The sequence below is a fragment of the Macaca fascicularis genome, chromosome 7 (assembly GCF_037993035.2).
Source record: "Macaca fascicularis isolate 582-1 chromosome 7, T2T-MFA8v1.1".
NCBI classification, from domain to species: Eukaryota; Metazoa; Chordata; class Mammalia; order Primates; family Cercopithecidae; genus Macaca; species Macaca fascicularis.
In genome coordinates, this window is record NC_088381.1 from 58,245,956 (window position 1) to 58,273,440 (window position 27,485).

Here is a 27,485-nt window from a genome sequence, read left to right on the forward strand (position 1 = left end):
GACCCTGGCTCCTTGGAGGCCCGGGGACTTGCTCTCCGCGGTCCGCCGAGGCCGCTCCACGGAGTCCTGTCCTCCAGCGCCCTCACCTGGCTGCTGCGGGCGGGACTCCGCGCACCCGGGCTCCGCGGGCTCGGGTCTGCGTCTCCCAGAGCCGCCGCCAGAGCCCGCCCCGGTCCGACCCGGGCGCAGGGCCCCCGCCCCACTTGGGCAAGGCGGGGGCGCGTGGAGGGAAGCTTCACTGGGGGGCGAGGGAGGGAGCTTCGGTGCCGCGCGGGCGTCAGGGGCTCCGCGGGGGAGGAGTCAGTAAAAGTGGCTATAAAAGCGGCAGCTCCGGCTGACTACCGGAGAGCTGGCGCGCAAGCAGAGCCCAGCGCGGTGCAAACGGACCGAGCCTGGCGAGCGCAAGCGGCGCGAGGAGCCAGCGGAGCTGAGTGCGGCCAGGGTCTGAACCCCGATTTCCCAGACGAGCTACCACTTCGCTTGCCCACGCCCCGGGTGCTCGCGGCGCCTGGCGATCAGCGACCAGACGCCCGGGGCCGCTGCGCTCCTGGCCCGCGAGGCTTGACACTGTCTCGGCCACCGACCCAGAGGTAAGAGGGCCTGGCTGGGGGCGTCAGGGATGAGCTGACGGCCCATGCCATGGTAGGAAGGTAAAAAGCGGGGGCTCGGGCCTCCACCCGGCATAGGGTAAGCGTTGCCCGCCTCAGTTTCTGTTTGTCTGTCCACCCTGTGCTGTGCTCTGACTGTCTGTTTGTCCATGCGTCTGTTGATGGGCACACGCCTCTGGCACTGACCTCTGTGGGATTTCTCTGAGATCTTGTGATGCTTTACAAGCTGCAGGTGCCGGGGGGCGCTGGAGTCCCCAGAAGGCATCCAGAGGGGGCAGACTCCTGCTTTCCGTAGATTTTTCCTCCTCTGAATGGCACCTGGGGCTTGAGCCCGGGAGAGTGTCTCGCCGAGGAGGGAGTACCACAAGGGTCGGGTCTCGGTGTCCTGCCGACTCGGAGCCAGCTCAGGCCGAGCGCTAGCGGGCGTGCGCCTAGCAACAGGTCTGCGCCCTGCTGCTCCTGCCTCAGCACGCTCTTCCTCCCGGTTTTCCTCGCCTCCCAATGCCTCCGGGACAGCGCTAGGCACCCAGCGACGCGCTGGCGCGGGGCCGAGCTGAGGCAATTGCAATGTTAGATGAACCCGGGGTCCTCTGCTGATGTTTAGACTGAGATTCCATACGTGGCATCACTGGAAGAAGGTTTGGTGGTCCCTGGCAAAGGACGTCGGCTGCAAGAAAGGTCGCGTTAGGTTGGGAGGAAAGGCAGAGTCCTGGCTGAGCGCTAGCCAGGTCTCCCGCTCGCCGGGAACGAGGGCCAGTGACATTCTGGAATGGACCCCGCGGGATGCGTGTGCTCATGAGAGAGGAGCGCGATGCGCCCTGGGTCCTCAGCCGCAGACACTCTCCGCGACAGCCGCTGTTCCTCAAGTGTCGGACGCTACGGCAGTCCCAAGGATCTCCGCCAGCTGCCGGGTTTGAGGTCCTGAGTCCTTCTCCAAGCAGCCAACGCTACCCACAGGTGAGAGCTCCCTTTAAAAACTACCTTTTGATGTGTGAGCCAGTGCCTGGCTGCAGCCCCATCCCGGGGACGGTGAGCCGGGGAGCGCGTCTCTCCATCCCTGCGGTCTGGAAAATGATCCAGGGCGCGCCCGAGGGCGGTGAGCCGGCGGCTCTGCGTGCCCAGGCGCGACGCCACCATGGACAGCTCCCAGCCACTTCCTCCAGTCGGGGTCTGTGGCCCTGGGTCTCTGGGGAAGTCGTGCACTTTCTTCCCAGACACAAGGCGTTGGGGCGCTGGGACAGAGGAAACGGACTGATAGTCCGAGGGGGCCCTCGACTATTACCACTCAGGAGGCAGCCCAGTCCTCAGGAGTCTCTGGTTTCTGACCACGTCCTAGCTGAGTCGGCAGGTGGCTTTCTACAGGACCTCCCGGGGGCACTCTGTGGTTCTCTGGCTTTTCTATGACACCACGGAGACCCCTCAGAGCTGTTAGGGAAGTGCGACCCCTGAGAATCCGACCCAGGCAGTGAGATAATGCCAGATACAATTATGCCAGACATAATTAGGGATCCGGCTCAAACTGTTTTCTGTGTAGGGCACAGGTTCATGTGTTCCATCAAATTAAATTATTTATTTAGTAAATATGGTATTGGGAGGATATATTAGTTTCGTGATTAATGATAGAATGGAGAAGAAATCAAATAGAACAAGTTTATAGAGAATGCAACCGGATGTATTTGCAAAAGCAAGTATGCTTTTCTGATCCTAACAGTTTTGTTCAAAGCCCATGACATTCTTAAAGCAATTTCCAAAGGCTCCTCTTTAGCCCAGTAGATGACTTTTCAAGTTGGTTACTTGAAACAGGGTGGAAAAACCTGTAGGGTTTAATCTGTGCATCAAATTAAAGGTCTCCCTCCTCTGGTAAGAAATGACACTGGATGGGGCTCTTTTTGTCATTTCCACCCATACAGAAGTGTGTATTTCCTTTATTTCAAAATTACAAGAAACCCAGGTCTGCTTTTTTGGTGACTGACAAAGGCCCATGGAGAGTAAAAACAATTAAACACTTCTTATAAAAAAATTTTGAGACAGCATCTGTGACTTTTGGAAAATTGCTCAAATGTTTTGTGCCTGTTTGCTGATCTGTAAACTGGGAATAATGCAATCCCATCTTGTAAGGTTGCTATGAGAATTACAGTAATTGGTACAACGTAAAGCATTTAATCCAGTGCTGAGCACAGAGAAATCTTTTAAAATGGTAGCAATTACAGGTATATTTTAAAGACAGTTGTGCATTTCTTTTGAATTATGTTCACCAACCCTTTGTCCTCTCTCTTAACCTAGTAACTGTTTGATAGGGGCTCCATCTTCACTTTATTTTGCATCCAAGAACTTGTTGATGGAATTGATGAAAATTCTGGAATTGATCACAATGCAAAAAAAATTCTTATTTAAAGACAAATGGAAGAATTTTTATGTGATAAAAATCAGTCAACTGTTTTCCCCTACCTATACTACTTGGAGGAAAGATAAAAGTAAGTCATTTTCAAAATATTATCACAGCCCTCTGGTTCAGATGATCAGTTCTTCCTGATTGTTCTCTCACGAGAATGCAAAGTCTTCTAAGAGGCTTTGTTGTCTTTCTGGGAGTGAAGTACTCTTGGGTATTGATGGGGAGTGGCCTCCAAGGCCTGGTTTCTAGATCACTCCCGGATGAAAGCTTTATGGAGTGGAACTTTGTCCAGGGGTTCACTGAGTGGTCATTGCCAAGCAGGAAGCACCTTACTTCATGCTTGAGCCTTGCTTAGGTGTGAGATTCTGACCAAGACACTTGCTCTGCCCAGAGCAGTGGGCACTTACTTGATCCCGGCTGGACTGGAGGGTCTCCTCCAGCTCTGCATTTCAGGGTTCTGTCTGGTAGACATCACTAATACATGACACACCACAGAAGTTTGGAGAATGCAATTGTATAGTACCCAATCTTCCAGTTAGAGTTTTTTTTTCACAAAAGTGTGTGTGTGCGCGCATGTGAGTGTTTTTATCCCTGTCAGTTTTACATTCTGGTGCTCTTAGATTTTTATTCTTCTCCTCCTTCTGCTCTTAATAGTGCAGAAGGAATCATAGCTTCTTCCATCTAAAAGGATTGGAGTCGAAGAATACATGCTACGGATGCTCAGAGTCTTTCTATGAGATTACTGATGACATGAATGGAGCAGGAGGATATGGGGCCTTGGATGACCTTGAATTCCTGACTGTCTTCTGTGGACTCCTATGCAGATTCCAGTTTCCAGCATACATTTGGCTTTCTGGTAAGAAAACTATTGAACTTCAGGACACTCTTGGAGTGAAGGGCCAAGGAGGGGAGGAACTGTCATGAGAAGTGGTAGAAACGAGCTCTTCATCAGTCCTGTGGCATTCTGCCTGTTGCAGCAGTACCTGAATCCTCAGGACAGACAGATCAAATGGCAAGAGTGGCATTCAGTGGGGAAGGCCAGCAGGATGGAAGGGGTGAATTCAATTATTCTCATCAGCCTCCTTTGAAGCCTGCTGCTTAAGTGACCTCTTTTTATCACCTGCTGTGGTATTGGCAGAACATCACAATTTGATGGATTAAATGCAATTTGCATTTGCAGTTATAGTTCAAAAGAGAAATGCAAACATGTAGGTTGGGTTCCTAAATGGGGACAAAGTTAAGTTTGTGAGCTACATCCACAAGACTGCATATCTTTTCGAAGTATGCATAGACTTTTCAAAGTCTGGACTACACATCTCTTTCTACATGATGGCACATACCCAGATGTTTGATCTTATCAGGGTAAAGCATCAGCTATCTCTCACTGCTTGGTTTTTGGCCCTTATCTGGAGGCAGTTTCAGCTTCCTTTGGACAGTGAATAGGAAAGGATCACATTGTTACTCTCTTGTATCTGGTTGGGTTGGCAGGAGGCTGGAAGTGGCAGTGGGTACCAGGGGAGACTTCTCAGTGGTGGATTCCTTTATACCATTTTGTAAGCTATTCAACTGGGCCTGACCCCCTTTCCTTAAAGTCTGGCAGGTGGAAACATTGCTAATTTGAGTAGGATGGTGACTATCATGGTGACTTTTATTAGAACTGTACCTCTTTGCTTTAGCCACTCTCTTCGGGGGCCATCTTATCATCTCTGGCAGGCCCTCTAGTTCTTCTTTTTCTTCTGTGTGCCCTGGCACTAGGCTTTGTTCAACCTTGGTTCTTCAGAAGGGAGGCTGTTTGCAGAGAAATGTCATCAAATATACATTTGCTGTCTGCTTAGTTCCCTTGGTGTCAGGAAACACACAAGCCCACCCAGAGGGAGAGGAGCTACTACTCCTCTCTGCCCCTGTTATTTTTTAGGGCCTGTGCCTAGGCTCAGCTTGACTCCAGGAATCTGAATCCACCCTTCCCTCCCCACCCCTGCAGGTGAGTGAGCCCTGGGGAGCACAAGCAGGCAGGCCTTCCTTGCACAGGCACCCGCTCAGAGCAAGGAGCTGGAGAGCCTAGCTCCTTGCACTAGAATGTCTTTGAATCTTCTGGAAAGGCAGTCGTATCATGGGTTTAGATGCAACTTCAGTTTAAAGTGCTTTGCCCAGACTTTGAAAACCTTTGAAGACCAGGTCTTTGAAAGCCCTGTGAATTTCTTTCTCTCCTGTCAGTAGCAGAGCCGTACCATTAGACATTTTCTGTTACGGAGAAAGCACATCTAGATAGTTGTTCTGGCATGGAAGGTGTCCATGCCAGATTGCTGTCTCACCTGTTTTTAGACATCGCACAGAGGGGAGAGGGCCACAGGCTTCCCCAGGAGCCTGCTGCACTCTTTGGCCCTCTCTGAGGTGAGGAGTTCATGCTGTTCTCCAGAGTCTTTGTGGCTGTAAGGTATGCACCCAGCCCTTGGGACAAGGAAAGTACAGTGGCCTGGAGGACAGGCACCCTTTTCTGTGGCTCTGCCAGTCAGGAAAGATGGGAACCATTGGAGTGTTCCTTGGGGACTGCTTTATGGGTGCCAGTCACTGTGACTGTACTCCTTGCCTGGACTATCAACCAGGACCTGGGCAGGTTCCTCGACTTCTCTAGTGGGGTTAGGTTAGACCAGTGCTTCTTAGACTTAAAATATGCCAGCAAATCATAGCAGCACATGTTAAAGTGAGAGTTATGATTTGGCAGATCTGAGATAGGACCTGAGAGTCCACATTTCCAACATGCCCCCAGGTGATGCTGCTGGTTCACAGAGCTGCCTTCAAGCCGTGGGGGCCTATGTCATTATGACATTGATGACTTTCTGTGATTCTGATTCCAATTCTTTTTGGTGTAATTTAAGTCAGTTCCTGTTGTCCAAGTTGAGGAAGCCCAGCTGGTCTGTGCCCTCCTAATGACCTTATAATGACCCTTAAAATTCTTGGAGATAATTATTGTCGCCCCTAAGCCATCTTATCAGCAGACTAAATATCTTGGCCCCCTTTAAGTTTCCACTTTTCCCTGTCATAATAAATTTTCCAAAGCTCTCTGGATCGAGCTACTTTTAAGTGCAAAATCGTTGTGCAAATGGCAATTTATCTTTGCCTGGCAGAGGCATTTGAATGTAATTTTGGTGGTATTAAGAGATCACTTGGGGAATTTCATCTAACTCTGGCTCCAGACACTGAGAATGCATGTTTACATTTAAACAACTATTTTAGACTCCAAAGATCACAGTTTCTTCTTTTTTGAACCTGAAAATGAAATTTAAGACCTAATTACCTTCCTCAACTCCCTCCCTGTGGCACTCCTGGGAGGATGAATTGGTCATCACCAGTACATTCTGGGTAGCCCAAGATACTGGTGTGCAATTGTGTTCTGTCACCCACCACCACAGTCGGAAGCAGAAAATAAGTTGAGTAAAAGTTTTTGATAATCTTCTATGAGGCAGGCCCTGAATGAGTCACTGAGAAGGCAATTGAATACATGGTTCCTGTTCTCAAAGAACTAACAGCCTGGTGAGGGGACAGACATCCCAGTCAGAAGTTGTTGTACAGGGTGATGGGGGCTAGGACAGATTAGTCAGGAGGAGTGGAGGGCAGAAGACCTGCTGGAGGAATGAAGAAGACCATAAATTCAGCCAGAGGAGATCCGAGGAAGCTTCACTGAGGGCATATGAGGAGAGTCAGAAGCTCAGAAAGGCCTAAACCCCTTTCTTCCTGCAACCTCTCAGGTGCATGAAGTTTCTTACCTGCCTCAGGTGCATAAGCTCCCTTACCTGTCCAGGTACATAAGCTCCCTTACTTGCATCATGTGCATAAGCTCCCTTACCTGTCCAGACTCCGGGCTACACCGGGCATAAGAGAGAGTACTTCAGAGCAGCCGTTAGGCCTCTTTCCTTTAGTCTTTTACACTAGTAATTTAAAAATTACTTGAACCACAGAATGATTTTTCCAATAAAATCTTAGTAAATCCAATTTAAAAACTAGATAAGAAGTGGCTGTGGTTGGGGGTGGGAGCTGATTTTTGTCTTGAGATCTCTCAAAAAGTTCCACAGAGCTTTTTGGGCTCCAAGGAGCACAGTCTGAAAAACTTCGGTCCTGGGTCATTTCATTTTGCTTTTGGCAGTCATATCAATAGTGTTAGCTTAGTTTTATTGCGGTTTGTGTTGCTGTGTCTTTTTTTTTTTTTTTTTGTGACAAAGTCCCACTTTTGTCACCCGGGCTGGAGAGTAGTGGCATGAACACAGTTCACTGCAGCCCAGCCTCCTAGGCTCAGGTGATTCTCAAGCCTGCCAAGTAGTTGGGACTAATTTTAGCTAATATTTTTGGACTAATTTTAGCATTTTTGTAGAGATGAGGTTTCATTGTGTTGCTTAGGCTGGTCTAAAACTCCTGAGCCCAAGCAATCTGCCCACCACTGCCTCCCAAAGGGCTGGGATTACAGGTGTGAGCCATTGAACCTGGCCTGCTATGTCTTTTTAACATTCTGGATGTCTTGCTGTGTGTGTGTGTGTTTGTCCATCAAACAATTTTCAGTGAAAATTGAAAACTGGAATTAAAATTAAAAACAGAAATCTGGAATTATCGCATGTGTGATAATCCAACAAAGATGGGGTACGTGGAGGACCGGTGGGAAGGGTTGTATAGGATAGGTGCTGGTCCGGGAAACTCCAGCTTGTAGCTGAGCATGGGAGAGACAAACAAAGCTGTGAGCTTTTTGCAAAAATAAGCTTCTTATTTACAACCTGGTCTGTTAATCTTTTTAAATCTCCCAATATTTTTTATATAAAAGCTGGTAAGGAAAAAATACCTTATTTTCAAGGTTTAAAATTTGGCAAGTTCTATCCAGGATCTTGCATCCTTTTTCACTGATGTCAAAAAGCCAAATTTGATTGATTGCAAGATGTTTTGAAGGTGGGGTTTGAAAAGAGGAGGCAAGTCAGATGGATAGGAATGGAAGAGCTCTGTTGCAGAGGCGCAGTGGGGAGTGGGGGCTCCAATTTTTAGCTGTGGCTTCTGTCTGCCTCCTACAAAGCTCTCCTCAAGGGAGAAAATGATACCCTGAATGGGACAGCACCCGAAGAGAGGCTGCCCCTCGCTGATGGGTGGTCCCAGAACTTAGAAAGGGATCTGAAGAACCCTTTCTGGGCCTGGAGCCAGCTCTAAAAACATGATCATATGAATTATTGAAGATGGTGAGAGTAAGGCTTCTTCAGTCTAGAGAGTTTAGACAACACCTTCACCACTGGAAGAACCCTTCTAGGTATGTGAGGAACTCTAGCAGAGGGAAGGGGCACCCTGGCAGAGGGGTTTCCCTCTAGGATGGGCATTTGCAGTTGCCTGGCGCTCCTTCTGCCAGCCATACCAAAACACTTGCCCTGGACAGTGTCAAGGAACGCTGAGTGTTGGTGGGTGATCAGCAGCATCTCTTTCAAAGGGAAGCCAGCCTCCTGTCCGGAGGCCTTTGCATCAGCCCACATCACCATAGCAACTGGAACATACTAAAACAAAGACTGACTCCCAGACCTTGGGATTCAGCCTCCCTCTCTCTCCTACTTCCTAGATTTTTCCTCAAAGCTGGACTTAGGTTGGCTCCTTGGTTGTGCTTGATCTCTTAGCACTGGTAACCACAGATCTTGGTTTCTAAAATCCCATGGAACAGTCTTGGGGGCTGGTCAGTGGTGAACCTGAGCCATCCACTTGTACACAGTGGCTGCTGCCTGAGCTCTCACCATGTGTGGACCCTTCTTCTCTCCAGCTTCCTGAGGAGGCAGTGGTAACTACAGGTGGGAGACAAAAACACTGATGCTCAGAGTTACAGAGGTGGTACAGGCTGATGCCCTTGGGTGTCTGTCTGGCTCCTAGTCCAAATCATTACTTGTTCACCTTCTCTGGAGGACTCTTGTCATGCTGTGATGGACTTATTACCAGCTTGGTCTCCTCAAGCCTCCTAAAGGCTCCCCTCAGGAGTCCTAGTGAATCCTGGGTCTCCAGTGCCTCCCAAGCCCCTGTTGGTGTGTAAAGTCATGCTCCTTCTTGTAAAGAACAGTAGGATTGAGCCCCAAAAGGAGTGCATAAAGGAGCTAGTTTGAGTGCACTATTAAAAAAAATTTTTTTTAAGGCCGAGTGCAGTGGCTCACACCTGGAATCCCAGCACTTTGGGAGGCTGAGGCAGCCAGATCATTTGAGGTCAGGAGTTTGAGACTAGCCTGGTCAACATGGTGAAATCCTGTCTTTACTGAAAATACAAAAATTAGCCAGGCATGGTGGCATGTGCCCTTAATCCCAGCTACCGCGGAGGCTGAGGCAGGAGAATTGCTTGACCCCGAGAGGTGGAAGTTGCAGTGAGCCGAGATTGCGCCACTGCACTCCAGCCTGGCCAGCAAGAGTGAAACTCCATCTAAAAAAAAAAAAAAAAAAAAAAAAAATTTCTTTTAGAAGAGGATGGTGGTTTATGACAAGTCTATTTCAAAGCTGATTGTGTTACAGGCGCTGAGTAATTCACTCTTATGCTAGTTTTCCAAAGGTTTGGGTTCAGGAAAACCTCAAACATAGTGGCTAAGTACTTTTCCTTTCCTTTCCTTTTAAAACCCTGTTTATTTTCAGAGGCGTTTAATCCATATGTTTTAGATCCATTTCCATGTTACTCAGCAAAAGATTGTTTTGCACCAACATTGCTGAGCCATGAGTGAGTCTGCTCGTCTCTCTTCCACTCCAACTGGTGCTTGCAGCTGAGCCCCATGCTCACGGCCAGACGACTCTAAAGCCTTATATTAGACACAAGGAAATGTAAGCACTAGAGGCAAAAGAAAAATCAATAATATTGACCCTATCTTTATTTAGAATTTTGATATTTCATTCATCGTGACATTTTTGGTGCTAATTTTGTTTTTTAAAGTGTTGCATTGCACGATTCTTTATATTGATGATTGAGCTTTCTGGTGGCCTCTTCAATTTTGCGCCCAAGGCAAGTGCCTCACTTATCTCACTCTCATCCTGTCCCTGGTAAACACCCACCTCCAGGGCCCATTCTGGTTGGAAGGTTAACATCCCAGTCAGTGTGGGTTCTGCTGTGGTCTCCCAGGCAGAGATCAGTACCAGAGACAAGGCAGACATGCCCTTTGGTGATCCTAAAGGCTCCTCTGAGCCCTGTTGATTTGAATTTGGGGTGTGGGACTCCCAGAGAAAGTGGAGAAGAGAGGAACGTGTGTCCTTTTCAGATTTGGCATCTGAAGTTGCTCTCTTCCCTTCTCCCTTGTTTCCCTTCCTTTTCGGAGAGGGCAGGAATTGTGGTGCTCCATAGTAGAGTGTTTTGCAAATTCTGCTGGGCTGATGTGTCACTCGTCTGTGACTGCTTCAGAAGACACTGAGTTCATCAGATTTCTCAATTCAGTTCCTGGTAGTGAGAGAGAAAGCAGTTGGAGGATTTTGGCTTTGGGACTTCCATATGCAGGGATTTCTTCTTGCTTAAATGATTTTTTAAAAATAAAAAGGCGTGGCCATCTCAGTGGTGTCTGTTTGGTTGGTAGCTTTGAAGAGGCTCGGAGATTCCTCTGACTACATAATTGTGGGTTATGTGTATGCCTGAACTTTCCAGGTGACTGAGAAACAGCTGAAATCTGTTCTACATTTTAAAATCATGGTGTAATGTTACAAATGGTAACACATTAATATATCCTGGAATTTTCTGAGAATGACCATGTAGTGAAGTTCATTTTTACTTTAAACATCTCCATATAAAATTTCTTTAAATAAAAAGCTATTTTTGACATACAAAAAAGATGATACTTCTGTTGAATCTTGCGTAATAAGCATGAACTCGAGCTTCTGCTCTGTTGAGGTTGTTTGAGGACATCACCCCTCTGAGCTCGGGGGAACAAGGGGCAGAGAGGCCAAGTCACTATTTGAATAGAGCCCTGCTCACGATGGGCCCTTGGTGGCCATTGTGGGATACGCGGTGCAGAAATCTGTGGTTTCCCTCAGTGGAGATGGCTTCTCATCTCAGCCACGTCCCAGTACAATAAAGAGTCCTTTCTTCATTCAGAGACAAGACCTCTACTTGGCTCAAAGGCAGAGACTTTTCATGTTCTGTTTTACTCCCAAGGGCTGGCACATAGTAGGTACTCAAATATTTTTTAAAAATTCAAATGAATGAGTCCTGCATCTGAGCACCAGCCCCCCAAGCATGTACATTTCAGTACATTTGATATTGACCCTTGTGTATTCTTCTCTGGTATTTGAATGAAACTAAAGCCTGCTAGTCAACTTCTCAGAGGTCTGTACTCCTGTGGCTTTATGGTTATTTCCATCAACATCATTAATACTCAGTGTTTACTGGGCACCTAAAACATTCAGACTTATGCAGAGAGCATTACATGCATCATCTTATTCAAGCTTCCTGACAACTGTGAACAAGACATTGTCCTGTTTTGCAGATGGAGACTCAGTGAAGCTGCATCACTTACGCAGCTCCAGGTGGAGGCCACTCAGCTCAAGATGGTGGAGTGGGAACTCGGACCTATGTCACCGTGAGTCCAAAAGCTCTTCATAGTAACTAATGTTACTTGAATCTTGGATTTTGAAAAAGCATGTTGAGGGGAATATTAGAATTCACAGTAGACTGGATTCGTAAAACAGTATTCATAGAGTTGAATTCATTGAGAGTAATTGCAACCCGAATGCACTCATCGTTGACCCACCAATTCTTTCTAGATACTTGGGATTCAGAGATGACTCCATTGCATCTCCCTGCAATGGAGAAGCTCACAGTTTAGTTGGGGAGACAGACAGACATTCAACTACCTACAATCCATGCTGTAACAGAGGCATAAAGAAAGCAATATGGAAGCACTACAAAGTGATGGTAAACGACTTTGCTGGGGAAAGAGACAAGGTAGCATGGAGGAAGTGATATTTAATTGGGCCTTAAAGAAAAGTACAATTTCTCCTAGGCCAGAGGATGGAGGGTTAAGAAGGAAGGAATATCCTGAACTGAATGCAGAGGATCAAAAAAAAAAAAAATATATATATATATATATATATATATATATATATATATATATATATATATATATATATATATTTAGAGAAGAGAAGAACTAGAAGTTTCCTGTGGCTGGAAATGAGATCATAAAGGTGGGGCAGGGCTGTAGCTCCTTGAAAGCTGAGTCAGGGAGTTCGACTTTTCACCTGACTGAAGTGTGTGATCAGTTGGTGGGCATTAGGCCCTTGTACCTGGTGGCAGGTATCTAAGGTTGGGCTTGTCTTCCTCCCTCCCAAGGGTGGTGTTCTTGGTAAGAAATACATTCCAGAATCCCACTCTCACTCTAGATTAGTGGATAATGTCACTGCTAGGGCTCAGTAAATACCCTTCAGCAAGAAGGATAACTGCACTGCCCAAAGTGAATTGTTGCTACCAGGGTAACAGGGCCCAGAAGGCGATAGAGAGAAGATTAAGTCAGGGTCATTTCAGGGGTCTTGTGGCTCGAGTCACTGCCAACATGAGGTTTCTTCACGCTGCAAGTAGAGGCTCCAAGCCCTTGAAGAAAATGTTCCGAGGCTCCTAATCCCAGGTCCTTGTCTCACAATATCCCTTTGGACTGATGCGCCCCTGTTTCCTGTATCCAGTCTCAGGGCTGGGGTGAGGAGGGTTTATCCTGTGGCCTCTGTGCTGGCTTTTCGTGAGTTGTGTAGATATTGTGATTTTTTCATAATTCTTCATGAATTCTTGGGCAAATTTCTAACTGCCTTGTTGACTGACCTGTAGCAGAGGTGGCGGAGGGAAAGTGGGATAAAGGGACAGCATTTCAAGTGAGACTCACCTTTGGGGAGGAGGGAGTAGTCACTACAAAGGGTGCAGATTCAGCTCAAATTTCGTCAAAGCTTAACTGGATGAGATGGATACTCTGAATGCAGTCTGGTCTGCAGATGCGCCCTGGGTGATCTTCCGGAGTCCTCATCTCTTCTCTGCACTGTAGTTGTCATCAGACATTTGGGTGATTTTAGCAAACCAAACGCACCCACAAATATTTTTTAGTGCCATCCCTGTAAGTGGACTTAAAGCAAATCTGAGTATGCCCACCAAGTAGCCAGAGGAGAGAAAAGTCACAAAGACTGGGTTCTGCCATTCAACAAAAACACGTTAAATTCAGATCACCAATATCTCCAAGATGGTTCTAATCAGACAAAAAGAGAGAAATGTGAAGTATTCCAGGAAGAGCCCCCTTAGGTTTTCTTGACTGCAAAATAAACTGTTCTCCATATTCTTTCTCCATCAGTTTGCATGCTCTCTACTTTATATATCTTCCTTGGGTTGTAGAATATTAGAGCTAGTATAATGAACTGGGAAGGGGCATAAGCTTTGGAGCCCAACAGTCCCAGTTATAAATCTACCTCCTGCACTGATTAGCTGGGTGACTTTGGACAGGTTACTTCACCTTTCTGTGCCTCAATTGCTTATCCATCCCCTAAAATAGGATGATTATATATTATTCTGAGTACTATGTGAACTAATACATGGAAACTTCTTAGAGTTATGATCTTGTACATACTAGGTATACAAAATAGCATGTCTCTTCCACTTGTCAATGTAGCTGATTGAATTAGCAGACACCGTATGTAGAGACAACCATGCTGTGACTTTGAATTTACAAACTTTAAACCTTTGACAAGCTATGGGCAGTAGCTGGTCCTAGAACAAGCATCTGAATGGCTGAGGCATATGCTCTAGTGGTCCCTTGCAGAGGAAGAGATTGTGTCTCCTTGGTGTGGTATCTGTCAAGCTCAACACTCCATGAGATCAGGAACTAGTCCATCTCAGTCACCATTGTATCTCCGGAACTGAGACATTCAGGCATGAACGTTATCCATAGAGGAGAGCTACTTACTAGCATTTCCTGAGATCTACTACTTACACTAACTTTATAAGTGCTTTACATATATTGGTAGGATACAGAATAGAGAAAGATAGTCCAAATCTTCTGACTTCTGGTGAAAATACAGTTTAAGAAGTGTAAAAAGCAGATTTGCTAGTATCTCTGTGCCCTGGCTCAGAATATCACATTAAGAAGGTAAATGTTGGAGCTGCAGGTTTTGAGATCTGCGTGGGTGGCAGCAGGTTGGTGCAACAGTGAAATTTGAAGGGCACAAACTCCTTGCCTAGCTTGGCTGTGTAACCTGTCCAATTATTTGCTTTCATTCCGGATGTCTTTCCCACTTCTGCTCTCTGAAAAAGGAAGATGTTGAGAGGCACATAATTAATTTGGGTGTGTAAGACCAATGCCCTCAAAGTTCCTTATTTACTTATCGTTATGTATAACTACACACATTATCAACATGAGGTTGAGTCTTCTGCGGTGGGTGTTTGTCTCTTACCCAAAGTAAAGGGAAGTGATTACCATTGAATGGTGGAACTCTGGTTATCACAGCCGGGTTTTCCACAGGTAGGACTACCCACAATATCAGAACAATTTATCCCTAATTATGGTTTTGGAAATGAAGCTTAGGTGAGCCCTTCCTAAAATGCATTTCTCAGTAGCATCACTTCCTTGAGCTGTTACTAGATATTCTAAGGTCAAACAAATTTGAGACAAACTGGGCTAAACAAAGTTGACCTGTTTTCATTTTCCAATATCTTTTCAATGCCTTTGTAAACCAGCATGCACCATGTCTTTCAGGGAGAGGTACATAGTGTATAGTATCTCTCAGATGTGTTGGTCTAGGGAATTCCCTTTCTATTTTCACAGAGGACTTTCTGAGACTTGGGTGCTGTAGGACCTATGTTGGGGAAACACTGAGCTAAATATTCAGTAGTGGGATAGGATGAAAAACAAACACCACATGCAACTGGGCATCCCTGCCAGAAATTCTTAATAGGTGCTCATTACAGTTTTATTAACACTAGGGTCCTCTTTGAACTTAAGTAGAATGCTTTTGTCAAGTTGTTTTTGTTATTTATGATTTTATTTTTAAGTCAAAGTGTGCCGAGTATGTTCCTAGTTTTGGGGATTTGAAAAGTGGGACAACTTGAGGTCAAAGACCCTCCAACAGTTTATCTTTGCCTTTCTGTTGTCTCTGATTTTTATCTGGTTTAACCACAGATAACCCAGTAGTCCTGCTTGGCCTCTAGAGAGGGTGGTAGCTTGTCCCAAATGGTCACCAATCAGAAATTTCTCCCTCACACAAAACAACAGTGAGCTTACAAAATTGTAGTATTCATATTCATATGACTATTTTCTTTTAACCGGAAGTTTTTCCTTTGCTTGTCTGACTCATTCACTCATTTATTCTCTCATTTAGCAGTTTACTGAAGTCAGCTTATAATATTGCAAAGGCTGCTAAGCTCTGGGGATGCAGCAGTGACCAAAATGAGCTGAGACCTGCCTGCATGGAGATTACAGTCTAGAGCAGTGCTGTCCTGGAGACGTACAATGGGTGCCACATTTGGAATTCTGAGTTTTCTAGTAACCCCACTAAAACAAAGTTTAAAAAGAAACAGGTAAAATTAATTTTAATAATATACTTTTTTTCACCTCATACATCCAAAATATTGTCACTTCAACAGGTAGTCACTATAAAAAATAATGAGATTGTTTATGTTTTTTATACCAAATCTTCAAAATTGGTATATATTTTCTGCTTACAGCACATCTCAATTCGGACCCACCATATTTCCAGTGCTTAATAGCCACAGATGGCTAGTGGAACAGTGTAGGTCTAGAAAGAGAGACAAATAAAAAAAATAGGTAAGAAAAAATCACGGGCATATGTGATTCCAAACTGTGGTCAGTGATATGAAGCAAAGTTGATAGTTTCGAGAAAAAAAAATAGGGGATCTGCTGCAAGTGGCTGGTGGAAATAGAAGTGGGAGCAGGGAGAGAAAGCCTCTTTTGGCAAGCAACATGTAGGCAGAGCCTAGGAGGATGGTGAGTAGAAGATAGAAAGACCAAGAGTGGGGACAAGGATGTCCTAGGTAACAAGGATGTGGAGAGGCCTCAAGATAGAGAGTGAGAGAAGTCCAGATTGGCTGGGGCAGGGAAAGTGAGGTGAGAAGCAAGGCAGGACTGAAGGGGAGGCAGGGGTGAGGGGGCAGCAGGGGGATCATGCAGCATCTTTTAAACCACGCTCAAGATTGTGAACGTCATCCTGAAAGCAATGGAAAACATGAAGTGGTTTCAAGCAAGGGAGTTACATTGTCTGATTTTTCTGTTTTTTTTTTTTTTTTTTTTTTTTTTTTTAAGGGATCCCTCTGGCTGCTCTCTGTCTGGGTAGGTGAGGGTGATAGGCAATAGTTGGCAAAAATAAATGCAGGAAGATGGCAGGGGATGCTATGGTGCTGGGCTGGGGACCTGGTGATGGTGGGTTGGAGTGGAGGCAGCAGGAAAGGAGAAGTGTGGGTGGATCCAACTGGTGTTTAAGAGATGAAATGGACAGACGGAATGGTGGAGTGGACATGGGATGAGGGAGAGGGAGGTGTCCAGGAGAACTCCCAGGATGTGGGATGAGCATCTTGGTGGATGTTAGGAAGACTAGAGTGGGTTTGGGCTGGAGATTATACTCCAGGACACCCTGGGCACGGCCAAGCAAGAAACCTTGCATCTTTTCAACAGGAGTTATTCATTGCTCTTGAAAAGCCAGGTTAGGTGCAGTGGCTCACACCTATAATCCCAGTGCTTGGGGAGGCCAAAGTGGGAGGATTTCCTGAGCCCAGGAGTTCAAACCCAGCCTGGGCAACACAGCAAGACCCCCATCTATAAGAAAAATAAATTGCCAGTTGCCGTGGCTCACATGTATAGTCCTAGCTACTTGGGAGGCTAAGGCAGGAGGATCACTTGAGCCCAGGAGTTTGAGGCTGCAGTGAGCCATGATTGTACCACTACACTCCAGCCTGGGTGACAGAAGAAAACAAAATTTTAAATGATATGGAGTTTTTTGTTATTATCTCTGAGGAAATAATACAAAATTACCTCTGATTCATTTTGCAATGTATTATTGCAGTAACACACAGCTTGTACCAGAAAATATTTTCATAAAGAGATGGCTTTTCTCACAACTTTAAACTTTAAAAATAGCATTTAATCAGAGCTTACTAGGATTTTAATTTCTTTGTTTGTTTATTTATTTAATTGTTTTTGAGATGGGGGCCCTCACTGTGTTGCCTAGGCTGGTTTCAAATTCCTGAGCGCAAGCGATCCTCCTGTGTCTGCCTCCTGAGCAGTTAGGACTATATGTACATGCCACCATGCCCAGCCTTAGCAAGTATTTTGAAGAGGGCTTTGAATTAGCTTCTCTTTGTGGATTACACTCAGAACTGTAGAGTGCTTGGTAAATGGATAGGGCTGCAGTGAAATCCACTGTCACTAATGTGTGTTCTCAGTGGGTCCATTTTTCATCCTGGAGAGCTCTGATGGAGAACTTGAAACTTAAGATGTAGTCAAAAAGAGACTGCCAGGAAATGAATGAGCAGACTCAGGGTATTCTGGATGAAATGCTCTTATTACAAAGACTCTTGGTGCATGTTCCATGTCCCACTTATGTGTTTGATAAGCCACCAATACATGTATCAGTCTGACCTGTTTACCGAAAAAGATACCAAGACTTGAGAGCTCTGAGTCACTGCCAGGTAGATCAATAAAACCATGAGATATTGCAGGTGCTTAGACCATTTATTCAGCAAACGTTTATTAATCAACCACTCTACACCAGACATGGAGAATGCAAAACCCAGTAACTTATGCTCCTACCTTTCAATCTGGGAGCATGGGGTGGGTGAGTGGAGTCATGCGAACACATGAGATTAATACATTTTATGTCTATATAAGGCAAAGAGTGGGCAGAAAAGTGGTACCTCATTATTCTTGGGGGAATTAATCTTTGACTTGAACCTTGCAAAGCATAGTAAGAATTCGTCTGCTGATTAGAGAGGGCACTTTAGCCAAAGGGCAATCAGATAACCCAGTACATCAAAGGAGCCATGAGTGTCTCAGTGTGGCCAGGGTGTAAGGATGAAGCCGGATGTGGAGAGAGATGGGGCTCTGACATGAAAGATGTCCAGAGAAGTCTTATTAGGTAAAGCTTGGAAAGGTTCCTGTAACACTTCATGGCACCAGTTTGATGGACCTGGCCAGAATTGCCTACGGGAATTGTGCACAGCAACCTGTGATTGTCAGAAACTGAGAAGTGGAGGTGATTGCAGATCATTATAGATGATTATAATGTACATCTACAATGATATAGGGTACAATGTGTATTTGAATATAATCTGGGATAATGATATCTTTGGTGTAGATACAACCTCCATCGCTATTCGATGCCACAGGGAGCACCTAGAGTGTTCCGGTGCTTTGCCAGGCATGAGCAGTGCTGGTGTGTGGAGGGTAGAGAGAGTGCAGGGAGGACAGGGGCATGCAGGGTCCAGATGCTCCTGGGGTGCTCATGGTCTAAGCGGGTAGAGAGATGTGTACGCATGAAAAGCAACAGTCACACTGTTCACTGTTCTTTTCTGGGCACAAGGGAGGATAATGCATTCCACACTTTCATTGTTAGTTGTGGTCAAGTGTCTTGTCTTAGTGAAATAGGAACTGAAGCTGTGTGTGTCATTTCTAGAAGAAACGTACAAAAACTAACACACGATTCTTTACCTCCTCTTTCCTCTGCTGCAGTGACTGGCAATGGTGTGGATGGAGGGGCCAGCTTGGGTGCTTAGGTGCACATAACAGCACAGGGTCCTCCACACACCCACGGTGGACCTGGGGGCTAGGTGAGAAAGAAGTCTTGCAGCTTTAGGTTCTTTATTACTGTAGCAGAGCATGACCCATCCTCACTAGTAAGCAATGCCAGGCAGTCTCCACTGTGTTTTAGGCCACTGTGTAGAAAGGAAATGCTCCTTCATTAATTAATTCATTCCACAAGCATTTGGGTCTGTGCTCTAAGCACTGTGTGAAACCAGCCTGGTTCTAAGACTTTTGGAGGAAGGAGCAATAACTAGGAGTTGGAGTGGTCAACAGAGGCATTTTATTACATTTTTAAAAAGAACCTACATGGTGCATGTGTATATACATATTACATATTTTTTCCATTATGTAAGCCACATAACCATGTTATTTCCTTATAACTTGGGAAATACAGAAATGAAAAAGAAAAACTCATAATCCTACTACTGAAGATAGACACTGTAAGAATTTTGATGAATTTTTTTAGTGTTATTATTGTATATTTTTTACATAATGTTGATAGAATTTTACCTTATACGCAACACATCTTAAAGTTGATTCATAGCATTTTCAGCTTTCAAAGTCATCTTTTTAATTGCTATAAAATAACATCAAATTTATTTCTAAATTTTTACTATTAAACATTTAAAATGACCATTTTATATACATTTTTTCCCAAGTTTTGCTGATTTCCATAGAATGATTTTTAGAAGTGTAAGTAAACAAGAAAATGGCCTCCAAAGATTTATTCAAATTAACACTCTCATTAATTGTGTACAACAGTGTTATTTACACTAATATTTTATATTACTATAACTTAAAAAATAATTTTAATAGGTGAAAAATCATAGCTAATAGGTTTGTATTTCTTTGATAACTGTAGAGGTTGAAAGCCATCCTACATTTTTGTTTACTAGTTATTTTTAGTTTTTGGGAATTATGTATTCATATCATATGCCTATTTATGTGGTATTCATACTTTTCTTATCAGTATGTCTGATCTCATTACATATTTGAAGTTTTCTCTCCTGTTCTTCCCTTTCAGTTATTTTGTAAAATATGTAAAATATTTTCATATTTGAAACACAGTTCAATGTGTTGATCGTTTACATATTGATTTCTTTTTTAAAGGTCCTGTGGATAGATTTTTACGTTCTTTGACCTGTCTCAAATTTATTTCAGTTCCTAGTGCAAGGAGAAACTCTAACACAATTTTCCCTTGAATTTACTAACTTGTTATCCCAGGACAGCTTCAAGGAACAATCTTTCCTTTATCTGTTGATTTGTCCTGCCAGTAAAAGCTTATTTGATCCAGTTATCAGTGTGGAAGATGACAAGAATAAGATAAAGCTAGCACAGTGGGAATTCAGCCAGACATTTGATCTGACCATCAGGGCAAACTTCAGAGATTCAATCTTAGCAGACCAAGCCTGGGTGTGTCCCAGGTTTTGCAGAGATGTGGCCAGCTTAGGGATGTTCTGAACTAGGGATTTAGCCAAGTGAGGATTAGCCTGGAGTGGCACACTGGGCTGCCAGCCACCTTGAGGGCACTAGATCCAGGCAGTCCCTGCATAGCACTGGTTGGGAGAGGAACTAGATGGCTCTTCCCTAAGGCCTCATCTGTGTTTCTCTCAATGAGTTGAGGCCTGAAAGGGGCCACCTTGGAACTCCCACTTGTGGCCCAGGCTAGGGAAGGCCTGGTCTGGAGAGAAGTCACAATTTTGAGTGTCATATATAGCTTCTTCTGCAAAATGGGAGCTTATGAAAGGTTTATTCACAAATAGTGTATGGAACAGAACTACCCTGCACAATCCTGTTACCGAGCATCTGCCTGAAGGAAAAGAAAACACTATATTAGTATCAAAGAGATACTTGCACTTATATTTTTATCACAATATTATTGACAATAGCAAAGATATGGAATCTAAGTGTCCATCAAAGGATGAATGGATAAAGAAAATGTATATATATGCAATGGAATACTATTCAGCCACAAAAAATAATGAAATCCCGTCTTTTGCAGCAACATGGTAGTATAACCAGAGGTCTTCATCTTAAGTGAAATAAGCCCTGACTTGATCACAAATTTTGTAAAATAATTTATTATTTTTTAGAGAGACAACATCTCTCTCTGCCACCCAGGCTGGAGTGCAGTAGCATGATCATAGCTCACTGGAGCCTGGAACTCCTAGGCTCAAGCAATCCTCCTGCCTCAGCCTCCTGAGTAGCTGGGACTACAGGCACACACCACCATGCCAGCTAATTTTTTATTTATTTTTATTTTCATTTTTTTGTGGAGACGGGATCTCATCATCTTGCCCAGGCTAGTCTTGAACTCCTGGACTCAAGTGATCCTCCCAACTCAACCTCCAAAAGTGCTGGTTTATAGGCATGCATCACTGCACCTGGCTGGAAATTTGTTAATAGTCTATGTTGAAGGGGTAGCTGAAATCACCTCACCATCCTCTGGGTTTCCAGAGCACCTCCATTCTTATAGCCCATGTGAGTTGTATGGTGGGGCGTGGTTCCATGTCCTTTCTTTCCCTCTGCCTGTGACTACCAAGAGAGCAGGGCTCATGTCATTTATTTGTAGAGTCTCAGGGCCTACTGCAGGATCTGACAGAGTCAATGACTGCTACCTTTGCGGAATGAATGAATAAAATCATTAATGGCTGAATGTGGCTGGTTTTTCCATGTCTTCCCACAGCTGGAGTACTTAATACTGGTTGAGACAACTCCTTTTAAACTGTTGGTATTTCTCTTCAATAAAGTCTTGGGAAAACCTTGACTTTCATGTCATTTTACTTTGGGACTTTTTCCAAAATCCAGGCTTTAGTTTTCATCAAACACATGTTATGATCATGCTCTTAAGGGGTCTTTACAAACCATCATCATGCTCTTGAGGGAGTCTTTTGAAAACCTTACTTTAGATCAGAGTTAGAGAAGAAACTCACATTCTAGTAGATTTGCAGAGTAATTGACATTCTCACCATCTCTGTTCATATCTGAAATATTTCAGTACTCGATGTGGGGACAAAAACATTGAGTTTACACCTTCTAATAACTTTCCAAAAACCTGTTATAAAGTAAAACTGTTGATTTGGAGGTTTGTAGATCTCTGGGGATATAGCTCAGCCTTGGAACCCAGGGCCTACCATAGCTGGGCTACACCTTCCTCTCCAGCTTCTTGTCCAGCTGCTTCTCCCTTTCATTTTAGACTCTAGCAACATCCCAGAATTGTATGGTCCTGTTGATGCAATGCTGCTTGTTGCCATCTTGCTGTTGTAAATGCTGCTTTCTCTGCTCAATCATCCAGCAAACTACCGTTCATTCTTCCTGATCCTGCTGAGGCATCCCCTTCTTTGTGAAGAGTTCCCTCTCTCTTTCTCCAATGTATCAGTAAGCTACTGCTGTGTAACAAACTACCCCCAAGGCAGTGGCTTGAAACAACTGTGTATTATTGTCCTGGGGGTCAACCAGCTGGTTCTGCTGATCTGGACAGGCTTGGCTAATCTCAACTCCCTTTTGTGTCTATCGGCAGGACAACAGGAGGCTGGCTGGTCTAGGATGGCCTCATTTATGTGTTTGGCATTGGCTAGCTCTCAATTCAGTGGATGAGGGTGACTGGGCCATGTGTCTCTCATCACCCAGTAGACTAGCCTGAGTTTGTTCTCGAGATGACTGATGCTGTTCTGTGAGAGAGAAGGAAAGCATGCATGGCTTCTGAAGGCCTGAATCTCAAAACCCAATGGCACACCAGCACTTCTACTGCTTTCTTTTGGCTGAAGCCAGGTCAGTTCACATTCAAGGGGAGGAGATTTAGACTCTACCTTTTAATGGGAGAAGTTGCATAGTTACATTGCAAAAGACAAGGATCTGAGGGGAGGAGGGAAGGAGAAGCGGAATGATTGATTGATTTTTGTGATCAATCCACTATACCCAGCTTTGGTAGAGGTACTTACTCTGTAGTACAATTGGCCTTCCATACTGTGGGTTCCATACCTATAGATTCAACCAATTGCAAACTGAAAATATTTGAAAAATGTTTGCATCTGCACTGAACATGTACAGACTATTTTTCTTGTCCTTACAGGATAATAATACAGGATAACAACTATTGACAAAGCATTTACGTTGTGTTAGGTATTATAAGTAATCTAGAGATGATTTAAAGTATACAGGAGGATGTATGCAGATTATATGCAAATACTGCACTCTTTTATATTAGGGACTTGAGCATCTGGAGAGTGTGGTATCTGAGGGAGTTCCTGGAACTAATCTGCAGTTACCAAGGGACAACTGTACTATTGTACTTGGAAGTACTCATGTGGAGTCATATTGTATTGTTTCTTTGAGTCCTAATTCTGCCAACATGGCTTGGTACTTGCATTAATCACAGCCTTCTATCCTCTGAGTGCAGTAACAAGGCACAGGGCACTGAGTGCAGTAACAAGGCACCTGAGAGTGGAGGTACCCAGGAGGCAGGCACCCTAAGGTGGGAAAGGGACATATGTACAGAATCATGGCTGCATGTCCTGAAGGCTGGCTTAAGCCGTCAATGGCTGCCGGGCAGGGTCCAAAGCCCAAAGGAAGCCCTGTTACCTCTTTCATCCTTCCTGATGGCTCTGCCTCTGCCTTCAGCTGGGCGTGGGCAGGCCCTACCCACTGAGGCTCCAGCCCTTACCCACAGTGTCAGCAATGCAGCCTCCAGAGGATCTGCTCAGGCCCTGCCCACACACCCGGATGTTGACAGGGGCATGGCTCCAGCACCAGCTCTAATGGATAGTCTCATCGCTTTTAAAATAATGACCATGGGGCGTGGGCTGGCGAGAGCAGTGACATCACTTTCCTGCAATTCTGGGTCAGTTCCTGCTGCTTTTCTCTGTATCTTTGAATGACTGAAATAAATCTACTGGTTGGGTACATTTCCTGGAAGATTTCTGACATGTTCACATGTCTATCTTGGAATGTGGTCAGGAGAGCAATGGCTTTGGACTTAGAGGTCCTGGGTTCAAGATTCTGCTACTAGCTTGCTGTATGACTTGGACTAGCAACTTAACTTCTCCAGGCCTGTGTTTTCTCATTTGTACAATGATGGGAGGAACACCCTTGGTTTTGTAAAGGAATGGTGAGGACAAACTGGGATCTTTTAGCAGAGCCACTGTCTTAGTTAGTTTGGGCTGCTATAACAAAGTTCCATAGATTAGGTGCCTTGTTAACAGCAGAAATATATTTCTCACAGTTCTGGAGGCTAGAAGTCCAAGCTCAGGATGCCAGCTTGGTGGGGCTCTGGAGGGCTCCTAAACACCATTATTCTTCATTCATGCTTCTCAGAGCCCTAAGGAAGAGAGTGATTCCTTAGTTCAATTGTGAACTGCTCTTGCCACTCTGTACTTCCTCATGTAAAGAAACCAGACTTTACATCATGGGTGACCAGTCCCGCAGAGTTGTACAGAACCTCCCTTGGGGCCACAGGATGGCTGGATTCTGTCCCCTCATATACAAGGAGGTTATTGGGATAGGATTTCTCCCTGAAACGAGTGTGTATATTCAGAAAGCTAAAGACGACTTCCCATGGTCATCAGATCACTAGGCAGGAATGCTATTCTCCTGATGGATGTGTGGAAAGTATTCAATTCAATTTTGACCCAAAGCTCCAGGCATTGGATTAGGAAATGCCAAACCCAAAACATTTAACTTTAGAATTTATGTTTTTAAAAAACCAAAATGAAAAATAATCTTAGAAGCAGCAAAATACTATAATGGAAATTTCCCTGGATGGGGAGACAAGGTGGTGAAGATGACAATGATGATGCTGATGGCCAGACACTGTGATGAGTATTTGTATTCATTATCTCCTTTAGACTTCCCAACAGCTCCATGCAGTTGGTTCTAGACTATCCAGATTATCTAGCTGAGAATAAAAAGGTCTGAGAGAGGTTAAGCAACTGTCCCACAGACACACAGCTAATCTGTGGTGTGGAAGAGATCTGCTGCCTGAGTTCAAGTTTGTCTTGGGCTCCAGACCCACAGGTCTCTGCTTTGCCTCTGACTCATTTTCTGTTATGGGTAAATGGCTGTCTTTGGACTGCGATGATCCCATCTGGAATATAAATCAGTTGGACCCTGTATTAGTCTGTTCTCATGCTGCTAATAAAGACATACCCAAGACTGGATAATTTCTAAAGAAAAGAGATTTAATGGACTCACAGTTCCACAGCTGGGGAGACCTCACAATCATGGTGGAAGAATGGAGAAGCAAAGGCACATCTTGCATGCCAGCAGGCAAGAGAGCATGTGCAGGGGAACTCCCCTTAATAAAACCATCAGATCTTGTGATACTTACTCACTATCAAGAGAGCAGCACTGGAAAGACCTGCCCCCATGATTCAATTACCTCCCACCAGGTCCCTCTCACAATGCATGGGAATTATGGGAGCTACAATTAAAGATGAGGTTCGGGTGGGGACACAGGCAAACCATATCAGACCCCAAGATCTCTTTTCAGCTCTAAAGTACTCTGATCCCTGTGTCTTGCATCTTGCAGAAGAAAATGATGCCTTTTCAGTGCCTTTTTTGTAAATAATATGACTGCATAGTTAGAGAATATGGGAGAGAGTGTCTCCTTTATTTTGAAGACATAACTGTGGTTTGGTGGAAAGAGTTCTGGACTAAGAGACAGGAGGCCTAGGTTTTACTTTTAGCTTTAATACCATGTGGCCATGTGACTGGAGGAAGGCTGACTCTTCCAAACTTCAGTTTCTCTACCTGAGAAACGAGAAGCTTGGACAGGACTGGCTCTAGGCTTCTGTCAGCTCTGACATTTGGGCAAGGATGCCAGGCACCTCATCTACTGCTCCAGATGTCCCAGGAGAGGTGTCCATGCAGGATTTCAACTTGCTGAAAGCACATGTGTCTTTCCTAATGAATGATTGGGATTCCTTCACAGGAGAAAATCTCAAAAACTCTGGGAAAGTCTCTAATGTCAGAACAAACTCATCTTCCTTGTATGATAAAACCAAGATCTTTCCTCTGGTTGATAATATGCAGAGACAGAGGTCTTGTCATAGTACTTGGACTAAGGGACAAGCAAAAGGGCCACACAGGAAAGGCTTTTGGTTGTTGCTTAATAAAAGCAACAATAAGGTTTTGGAAAGGCTTTAATTCATTGTTGATGTAGGAGGTAGCCAGGCCTGAACTTCTAGAAGATCCAAAGCTGGGAGCAAGTCACATGGCTGCATGGAGAGCTACCATGACCACCCTGGAACTGCATGTTTTCCCCTTTGTGCATTTAGCTAGTACTAGAAAGCCCCAATTCCTGTATCAACACCTATCCTCCCACCAGGTCTCACAACCACATGAAAGCAGGAGAGGCGGATTTATGCCTTAACAGCCCCAAGAACAAGCTTTGTGCACTGATAAAATCAGTGGCTGGCTTAGAGATCACATCAGCCCTGGAGAAACTGCTTCATGATTTGACAAGGCTGCTAAAGGCTGTTTGCATTCTGTGAGTCAGGTCCGAAGCAAAAGGAATACACAGAAGAAGATGATTATGGGTGTTTTGAAAACCTGCCCCTTCCTGCCCGCCTGGGACAATATTTACAAAGCAGACATGCAAACAAGCAGACCTTCTTTTTGGGTTTAAATTCCCTACTGAGCCAGGCGGTTCCCGTGCTGGGGTGCTTGCCCAGCACTAAGTTAGGTGTTTAAAAAACGCATTTGCCAGCCAGCTGCCTGCCTTCCCTTTGGTGATGACTGTGTGGTTAGGAACCTCAGGAGTAGTGTTGCTCTTGCCTGAGTAAGATACAGATTCTTTTTAAGGGAAAACATTCCCAAGGATGTACACTGTTGACTTAAATTACCTTGATTATTATGTTATTTAAATATATACAAACATAAAAACTAGGTATAAGTTCCTCAGCTTATAGTTCTTACACATCTATAAATCTAAAACAAATTTACAAATGATGTGCAAACAAAACTCTAACATGAATCAAATTTAAATTGTTAACATAAACTTGATATGCCAGATCTACCAATCTGGCTTCATAGGAAAAAGTTTTATCTCTCCATTTTGCGTTTCACTTGTTTTGGTCTCGGCTTATTTAATTTTGTGTATAAAGGACCATTGTTTGAGTCATACTGTGTCATTAACAGTTTTTTTTTTCCCCAGTTTTTAACACTGAATTCATATTAGGCCACTAAATTATTATTTTATTAAGTTGGTTGCTATAAAAGGAAATCTCCCAATACCTAACACTAAAAGAAATTTCAGATGCTGGTTAATGGAATATTCTACACTGTCTATTTACGTACGGGTACTGAATAATTGAACACTGGTGAGGGCAAAGGCAAGGTATGTAAAATGCGTCTGTGAGCAACCAGAATATCCTATAACACATTTTATTGGGGAGGCTGGCGTGCCCATACCAACATATGTCATGTGATGACTCAGTTCTTCTACCACTTAATTCGAATTACTGTGGAAACTTTTGAGGTGCCCAGGCATTGTGTGACCTTAACTTGGTCCAAGGTATTCACTAACACAGACGGCACTGAAATTTTGTGCAGCACTTCATTACAAGGGCTTATCCAGTTGATCTAGAAGAAAGGCTTGTATGACAGAGCCCTTGAGAATGTGTCCAATTCTGAAAAGTATTCTAGAGAGAAGTTCATGGTGAGCGCTCATAGAAGAAAAAGGTCTCCTTGCATTGTGGGACAGCCCAAGAGAACAATTTTCTTCCAGGAACCAGGAAAGAG

The 27,485-nt window shown here is 44.5% G+C and overlaps 1 protein-coding gene across 1 annotated transcript in view; it reads left to right on the top strand.

Moving 5' to 3' along the window:
* The first annotated feature begins 343 nt into the window (after positions 1–343).
* The window catches only part of CEMIP (cell migration inducing hyaluronidase 1), a 171,811-nt gene continuing 144,669 nt past the window's right edge, over positions 344–27,485 (top strand). Inside the window, exon 1 of the mRNA XM_005560260.4 lies at positions 344–590. The gene's annotated coding sequence lies outside the window, so the exon portion shown is untranslated. The remainder of the gene's footprint in view (positions 591–27,485) is intronic.